At 66.0% G+C, this 6,902-nt stretch overlaps 3 non-coding genes across 3 annotated transcripts; all 3 read right to left on the bottom strand.

The window, feature by feature from the left end:
- Window positions 1-2,120: 2,120 nt before the first annotated feature.
- On the bottom strand, window positions 2,121-2,193 carry TRNAA-UGC (transfer RNA alanine (anticodon UGC)). Its single transcript has one exon. It is a non-coding gene; the product is annotated as a tRNA-Ala (tRNA).
- A 2,285-nt stretch (window positions 2,194-4,478) lies between these two features.
- On the bottom strand, window positions 4,479-4,551 carry TRNAA-UGC (transfer RNA alanine (anticodon UGC)). The gene has a single exon. It is a non-coding gene; the product is annotated as a tRNA-Ala (tRNA).
- Window positions 4,552-6,829: 2,278 nt separating this feature from the next.
- Window positions 6,830-6,902, bottom strand: TRNAA-UGC (transfer RNA alanine (anticodon UGC)). Its single transcript has one exon. It is a non-coding gene; the product is annotated as a tRNA-Ala (tRNA).

Below are 6,902 nucleotides of genomic sequence, written 5' to 3'. Positions count from 1 at the left end.
CGCTCCCTCCCTGCGCTGCGTCTCGGGGTCAGCGTTAGCTCTGGGACAAGCGCCACACTTAAGAAGAGACCGCCACTTAGCTCTAACCCGAGCAGAGGCAGTGGCAAAGCCAGCCGGGGAGCTTTAGCAGGCCGGACGCAGGTTCCCTGGGCCCTGAGCCAGACCAGAGGCTCGCTCTCTCTCTCTCTCTCTCTCTCCCTCTCTCTCTCTGGGAGGCACGCACACAAAGTGTGCCATCTTCCGTTGGAGCCCAGTGCCGCTGCCTACCCCCAGTCTTCCGGCCATCCAAAGGGGGAGGGGGAGCCGCTCTCCAGCACGCAGGCTCCGGCTCTTCTGGAGGCAGAGGGAGGCCACTGGAAGCGCTCAGCCCCTTGGCTGACCACGCCTTCGAAAGGCAAGGGAAGGGTCTTCCGCTAGCGCTGACTGAGAGAATGCAGGCATCCAGCCCGCCGCCTCGCGCGTGCGACGCGAGCGCTCTACCACTTCAGCTGATTCCCCACTGGCAAGCGGGGCGCCCCGCGCGCCCCGGGTCGTCCCGGAGGCCACACGCTCGCTGCGACAGCCAGCGCTTCCGTTCTCGAAGGGCCACGTGAGGCTGTGACCCCTGGGGGCCTTCCAGCTCGGCTGATTGGAACGTGGCTTTTATGACACCGAGGTTTTGGCTCCAAGGCCCATGCGGGCCCGTCGGCGGGCTGGGCAAGCTGGCTTCTGCTCTCGGGTCAGACTGCTAGGGGCGGGGAGGCCAAAGTGGGAAACAGCAAGAATTGCACGGATCGGCTTGCAGAGAGAGGGCGAGAGTCTCGCGGGCAGGAGGACCCAGCCAGCCTCGGCGCTGGGCAGAGGGAAGGAAGCTGGCGGGAGGAGGCCGCGCTCACCTCCCTTCCTCCCCTCTCCAGGCCCCCGGCTGGACCTGCAGGCTCACGGGTGCCTCGGCCCGGGGGCGCGCAGGGTCTGGCCGGCTGCCTCGCACGCGCCTAGGAGAAGAGGCTTCAGCTGGCGGCCCGGCAAGCGAACCGCAGCGCTGCCCCTTCAGCCCCATTCTCCCCAATGGGTTGACCTGGTGGCCCGAATTCCTGCCGCCCGCCGTCCCCGCCCAAATGGCTGCTCCAGCCGCTCCTGCTCTCCAGCCCAAGACTCAGAGGCAGGCTTAATAGTCCGCACCCCAACCCGGGGGAGAGGCTTAAGAGTCCGCCTCTGCAGGCCGAGGCTGGGTCTTCCCTGGACCCCCGTCCTCCCACCGCCCAGGCACGGACGCCCACGGACCGCCCCCACAGCTCACACACCAAGGGGCGGCACCGGCACCGGCACCGGCACCGGCCCTCTTCCAAGGGGCGCCACCGCTCGGAGGCAGCCTCATTTGCTTTCTCTTCTGCCCGGTGCCTCCCCGATTCAAACCAGCCCTCCCTGGGGCAAAGGGAAGACGGGGGCACGGGGCTCTACCGCCCGCCCGCCAAACGCGCACGCCCAGGCTTTGGCCCCGGCCGTGGCGGCACTGCGGAAACCCCACTCAGCCGCAATCACGTGGATAAGCTATTCTCCAAAGGGCCCCACGAGGGGAAAGGGTCCACCTGATGCTGGAAGAAGCTCTTCTTTCCGCAAACCTTTCAAATGGCTCCAACCGAAGGAGAAAGCTCACAAACACACACGCTCAGAGCCACACCAGAGACGCACAGAGAGAGCCCTGACGCTCCCCACGGAACGGGGAAAGTTTCCCAATTGGCCCCCCTGCCAGAAAGGGACGCCTCCCAAAATGAAACCGCAGGTCGGGCCGTAAAGCCGAAAGGGGGAAGGGAAAGCCGCCAAAACTGAGACGATGTGCTGAGAAAAGGAGCCGCTCCTGCGCCTCCTTTTCACGCTTCTCCCAACAGCTCGTGAACTCTCACGGGCTTTTCGCATCTCAGTGCCCACCAGGAGAACCCCTTACGGAGCTTCCCGAGGGCTGTCGCGTTCAGCTGGTCAGGGGACCCGGGGCGGGGCGCTCACGAGGCCAGGAATGTGGCAGCAAAACACTGGTCGTCTGGCGGCGGGGAAAGGGAAAAGGACTTTGGGGCCCTTTCCTCAGGGCTCGAGGCACTCGGCTCACCGAGAGCCCCCGCGCGCTGGAGCCCACACCGCCCTGCTGGAGAATGCAGGCATCGATCCTGCTGCCTCTCGCATGCAAAGCGAGCGCTCTACCGCTTGAGCTAATTCCCCGGCACGGGAGGGGCATTCAGGCCCCGCTCAGGACAAAGGAAGGACTCCGGGGACTTAAGGGGAACAGAGCCTCCTTTGGGGGGATACCCAGACTTGGGGAAGGGGTCCCGGCTCCCAGCCGCGCTCCTCGTCACAAACAGCGACGCTCCCTCCCTGCGCTGCGTCTCGGGGTCAGCGTTAGCTCTGGGACAAGCGCCACGCTTAAGAAGAGACCGCCACTTAGCTCTAACCCGAGCAGAGGCAGTGGCAAAGCCAGCCGGGGAGCTTTAGCAGGCCGGACGCAGGTTCCCTGGGCCCTGAGCCAGACCAGAGGCTCTCTCTCTCTCTCTCTCTCTCTCTCTCTCTCTCTCTCTCTCTCTCTCTGGGAGGCACGCACACAAAGTGTGCCATCTTCCGTTGGAGCCCAGTGCCGCTGCCTACCCCCAGTCTTCCGGCCATCCAAAGGGGGAGGGGGAGCCGCTCTCCAGCACGCAGGCTCCGGCTCTTCTGGAGGCAGAGGGAGGCCACTGGAAGCGCTCAGCCCCTTGGCTGACCACGCCTTCGAAAGGCAAGGGAAGGGTCTTCCGCTAGCGCTGACTGAGAGAATGCAGGCATCCAGCCCGCCGCCTCGCGCGTGCGACGCGAGCGCTCTACCACTTCAGCTGATTCCCCACTGGCAAGCGGGGCGCCCCGCGCGCACCCGGGTCGTCCCGGAGGCCACACGCTCGCTGCGACAGCCAGCTCTTCCGTTCTCGAAGGGCCACGTGAGGCTGTGACCCCTGGGGGCCTTCCAGCTCGGCTGGTTGCAACGTGGCTTTTATGACACCGAGGTTTTGGCTCCAAGGCCCATGCGGGCCCGTCGGCGGGCTGGGCAAGCTGGCTTCTGCTCTCGGGTCAGACTGCTAGGGGCGGGGAGGCCAAAGTGGGAAACAGCAAGAATTGCACGGATCGGCTTGCAGAGAGAGGGCGAGAGTCTCGCGGGCAGGAGGACCCAGCCAGCCTCGGCGCTGGGCAGAGGGAAGGAAGCTGGCGGGAGGAGGCCGCGCTCACCTCCCTTCCTCCCCTCTCCAGGCCCCCGGCTGGACCTGCAGGCTCACGGGTGCCTCGGCCCGGGGGCGCGCAGGGTCTGGCCGGCTGCCTCGCACGCGCCTAGGAGAAGAGGCTTCAGCTGGCGGCCCGGCAAGCGAACCGCAGCGCTGCCCCTTCAGCCCCATTCTCCCCAATGGGTTGACCTGGTGGCCCGAATTCCTGCCGCCCGCCGTCCCCGCCCAAATGGCTGCTCCAGCCGCTCCTGCTCTCCAGCCCAAGACTCGGAGGCAGGCTTAATAGTCCGCACCCCAACCCGGGGGAGAGGCTTAAGAGTCCGCCTCTGCAGGCCGAGGCTGGGTCTTCCCTGGACCCCCGTCCTCCCACCGCCCAGGCACGGACGCCCACGGACCGCCCCCACAGCTCACACACCGAGGGGCGGCACCGGCACCGGCACCGGCACCGGCACCGGCCCCGGCCCTCTTCCAAGGGGCGCCACCGCTCGGAGGCAGCCTCATTTGCTTTCTCTTCTGCCCGGTGCCTCCCCGATTCAAACCAGCCCTCCCTGGGGCAAAGGGAAGACGGGGGCACGGGGCGCTACCGCCCGCCCGCCAAACGCGCACGCCCAGGCTTTGGCCCCGGCCGTGGCGGCACTGCGGAAACCCCACTCAGCCGCAATCACGTGGATAAGCTATTCTCCAAAGGGCCCCACGAGGGGAAAGGGTCCACCTGATGCTAGAAGAAGCTCTTCTTTCCGCAAACCTTTCAAATGGCTCCAACCGAAGGAGAAAGCTCACAAACACACACGCTCAGAGCCACACCAGAGACGCACAGAGAGAGCCCTGACGCTCCCCACGGAACGGGGAAAGTTTCCCAATTGGCCCCCCTGCCAGAAAGGGACGCCTCCCAAAATGAAAACGCAGGTCGGGCCGTAAAGCCGAAAGGGGGAAGGGAAAGCCGCCAAAACTGAGACGATGTGCTGAGAAAAGGAGCCGCTCCTGCGCCTCCTTTTCACGCTTCTCCCAACAGCTCGTGAACTCTCACGGGCTTTTCGCATCTCAGTGCCCACCAGGAGAACCCCTTACGGAGCTTCCCGAGGGCTGTCGCGTTCAGCCGGTCAGGGGACCCGGGGCGGGGCGCTCACGAGGCCAGGAATGTGGCAGCAAAACACTGGTCGTCTGGCGGCGGGGAAAGGGAGAGGAAGGACTTTGGGGCCCTTTCCTCAGGGCTCGAGGCACTCGGCTCACCGAGAGCCCCCGCGGGAGCCCACACCGCCCTGCTGGAGAATGCAGGCATCGATCCTGCTGCCTCTCGCATGCAAAGCGAGCGCTCTACCGCTTGAGCTAATTCCCCGGCACGGGAGTGGCATTCAGGCCCCGCTCGGACAAAGGAAGGACTCCGGGGACTTAAGGGGAACAGAGCCTCCTTTGGGGGGATACCCAGACTTGGGGAAGGGGTCCCGGCTCCCAGCCGCGCTCCTCGTCACAAACAGCGACGCTCCCTCCCTGCGCTGCGTCTCGGGGTCAGCGTTAGCTCTGGGACAAGCGCCACGCTTAAGAAGAGACCGCCACTTAGCTCTAACCCGAGCAGAGGCAGTGGCAAAGCCAGCCGGGGAGCTTTAGCAGGCCGGACGCAGGTTCCCTGGGCCCTGAGCCAGACCAGAGGCTCTCTCTCTCTCTCTCTCTCTCTCTCTCCCCCTCTCTCTCCCTCTCTCTCTGGGAGGCACGCACACAAAGTGTGCCATCTTCCGTTGGAGCCCAGTGCCGCTGCCTACCCCCAGTCTTCCGGCCATCCAAAGGGGGAGGGGGAGCCGCTCTCCAGCACGCAGGCTCCGGCTCTTCTGGAGGCAGAGGGAGGCCACTGGAAGCGCTCAGCCCCTTGGCTGACCACGCCTTCGAAAGGCAAGGGAAGGGTCTTCCGCTAGCGCTGACTGAGAGAATGCAGGCATCCAGCCCGCCGCCTCGCGCGTGCGACGCGAGCGCTCTACCACTTCAGCTGATTCCCCACTGGCAAGCGGGGCGCCCCGCGCGCACCCGGGTCGTCCCGGAGGCCACACGCTCGCTGCGACAGCCAGCTCTTCCGTTCTCGAAGGGCCACGTGAGGCTGTGACCCCTGGGGGCCTTCCAGCTCGGCTGGTTGCAACGTGGCTTTTATGACACCGAGGTTTTGGCTCCAAGGCCCATGCGGGCCCGTCGGCGGGCTGGGCAAGCTGGCTTCTGCTCTCGGGTCAGACTGCTAGGGGCGGGGAGGCCAAAGTGGGAAACAGCAAGAATTGCACGGATCGGCTTGCAGAGAGAGGGCGAGAGTCTCGCGGGCAGGAGGACCCAGCCAGCCTCGGCGCTGGGCAGAGGGAAGGAAGCTGGCGGGAGGAGGCCGCGCTCACCTCCCTTCCTCCCCTCTCCAGGCCCCCGGCTGGACCTGCAGGCTCACGGGTGCCTCGGCCCGGGGGCGCGCAGGGTCTGGCCGGCTGCCTCGCACGCGCCTAGGAGAAGAGGCTTCAGCTGGCGGCCCGGCAAGCGAACCGCAGCGCTGCCCCTTCAGCCCCATTCTCCCCAATGGGTTGACCTGGTGGCCCGAATTCCTGCCGCCCGCCGTCCCCGCCCAAATGGCTGCTCCAGCCGCTCCTGCTCTCCAGCCCAAGACTCGGAGGCAGGCTTAATAGTCCGCACCCCAACCCGGGGGAGAGGCTTAAGAGTCCGCCTCTGCAGGCCGAGGCTGGGTCTTCCCTGGACCCCCGTCCTCCCACCGCCCAGGCACGGACGCCCACGGACCGCCCCCACAGCTCACACACCGAGGGGCGGCACCGGCACCGGCACCGGCACCGGCACCGGCCCTCTTCCAAGGGGCGCCACCGCTCGGAGGCAGCCTCATTTGCTTTCTCTTCTGCCCGGTGCCTCCCCGATTCAAACCAGCCCTCCCTGGGGCAAAGGGAAGACGGGGGCACGGGGCGCTACCGCCCGCCCGCCAAACGCGCACGCCCAGGCTTTGGCCCCGGCCGTGGCGGCACTGCGGAAACCCCACTCAGCCGCAATCACGTGGATAAGCTATTCTCCAAAGGGCCCCACGAGGGGAAAGGGTCCACCTGATGCTAGAAGAAGCTCTTCTTTCCGCAAACCTTTCAAATGGCTCCAACCGAAGGAGAAAGCTCACAAACACACACGCTCAGAGCCACACCAGAGACGCACAGAGAGAGCCCTGACGCTCCCCACGGAACGGGGAAAGTTTCCCAATTGGCCCCCCTGCCAGAAAGGGACGCCTCCCAAAATGAAACCGCAGGTCGGGCCGTAAAGCCGAAAGGGGGAAGGGAAAGCCGCCAAAACTGAGACGATGTGCTGAGAAAAGGAGCCGCTCCTGCGCCTCCTTTTCACGCTTCTCCCAACAGCTCGTGAACTCTCACGGGCTTTTCGCATCTCAGTGCCCACCAGGAGAACCCCTTACGGAGCTTCCCGAGGGCTGTCGCGTTCAGCCGGTCAGGGGACCCGGGGCGGGGCGCTCACGAGGCCAGGAATGTGGCAGCAAAACACTGGTCGTCTGGCGGCGGGGGAGAGGAAGGACTTTGGGGCCCTTTCCTCAGGGCTCGAGGCACTCGGCTCACCGAGAGCCCCCGCGGGCTGGAGCCACACCGCCCTGCTGGAGAATGCAGGCATCGATCCTGCTGCCTCTCGCATGCAAAGCGAGCGCTCTACCGCTTGAGCTAATTCCCC

This window comes from Emydura macquarii, unplaced genomic scaffold (genome assembly GCF_026122565.2).
Source record: "Emydura macquarii macquarii isolate MOO-44397 ecotype Brisbane River unplaced genomic scaffold, CSIRO-AGI_Emac_v2 contig_3467, whole genome shotgun sequence".
NCBI classification, from domain to species: domain Eukaryota; kingdom Metazoa; phylum Chordata; order Testudines; family Chelidae; genus Emydura; species Emydura macquarii.
Note: the sequence above shows the minus strand (reverse complement) of the source record. Positions and strands in the feature narration are given on the sequence as shown.